At 30.8% G+C, this 1,312-nt stretch overlaps 1 non-coding gene across 1 annotated transcript; it reads left to right on the top strand.

The window, feature by feature from the left end:
• The first annotated feature begins 627 nt into the window (after window positions 1-627).
• LOC131822865 (U6 spliceosomal RNA) lies at window positions 628-734 on the top strand. The gene has a single exon (XR_009350350.1). It is a non-coding gene; the product is annotated as a U6 spliceosomal RNA (small nuclear RNA).
• The last annotated feature ends 578 nt before the right edge of the window (window positions 735-1,312 follow it).

Below are 1,312 nucleotides of genomic sequence, written 5' to 3'. Positions count from 1 at the left end.
ACCTCCTAATTAAAAAAAAAAAAATTTTTTTCGGAAAAAAATGACAAGTGAAACTAGAATTTGATACTGCCATCTGCTGTTTAGAAACAAAATTACATGCATGTTAAAGCTAAAATTTGTTAGTTTTCAAGAAAAAAATAGTATTACACTAATTTATCCTGTGCTATCAATACATTAAAAAGAGAGAAATATATGGTGTTTTATTCATGGGGTTTTTATAACTTTGGATTGTATAATTTCTTTTATATTACATAACATGTATTATATAATTATTATATAACATGAAATTTTGTAAATATACATATTACATATTTATCTACTTAAAAGTTAGCAAGTATTTAAAAAGACACATAGTTCAGATTGTGCTCACAATGAAAAGTAAAATAGCAGATATAGGAGACAATAAGAATACTTTCATTTTCAAAAGACAACAGATCTAAATTTGTACACAAATGTTAAAGATCAGAATGGCTTTTTGTTCTGAACAATGAAGACAATCAGTATAGCTATGGCAACATATATACATATGTTAGACATGGAAGGACAAATATTTTTAAATATTATACTTGTTTAATAATGGAAATTGTATTACTTAAAGACAAATACCTTAGAAATCTTCAAATACTTGTGGTCACTTCAGCAGCACATATACTAGAATTGGAAAGATACAGAGAAGATTAGTATGGTCCCTGCACAAGGATGACACACAAATTTATGAACTGTTCCATATTTTCTTGTTCCTAATTTTGTATTCCATATTTTCTGAAAAAAAAAATATATATACCTACACATACATATATACATATATATATCCTACAAAATATTTTTTAGGGATATATACATCCCTAAATATATACCCCAAAATATTTTTTTTGTAGGGATATATATCCCTACAAAAGAGTGAAGAGGTACCTTAGTGGCTCAGTTAAATGGCTGCCTTTCGCTCAGGTCATGATCCCAGGATTTAGGATTGAGTCCCACCTTGGGCACCCTGCTCAGCGGGAAGCCTGCTTCTCCCTCTCCCTCTGCTGGCTCCCCCGCCTGTGCTCTCTCTCTCTGTGTCAAATAAATTTAAAAAAAAAAGAATGAAATTATTCCATTTGCAATGACAGAGAGTGTAATGCTGAGTGAAATAAGACAGTCAGAGAAAGACAAGTACCATATGATTTCTCTCATATGTGGAATTAAAGAACCAAAACAAAAGAGCAAAGGGAAAAAAAATAAGAGGTAAAAAGAGAGAGAGACAAATCAAGAAACAGACTCTTAACTATAGATAATCAATGATTACCAGAGGGGGGAAGATGGGGGGATG

This window comes from Mustela lutreola, chromosome 1, assembly GCF_030435805.1.
Source record: "Mustela lutreola isolate mMusLut2 chromosome 1, mMusLut2.pri, whole genome shotgun sequence".
Taxonomy (NCBI): domain Eukaryota; kingdom Metazoa; phylum Chordata; class Mammalia; order Carnivora; family Mustelidae; genus Mustela; species Mustela lutreola.
Note: the sequence above shows the minus strand (reverse complement) of the source record. Positions and strands in the feature narration are given on the sequence as shown.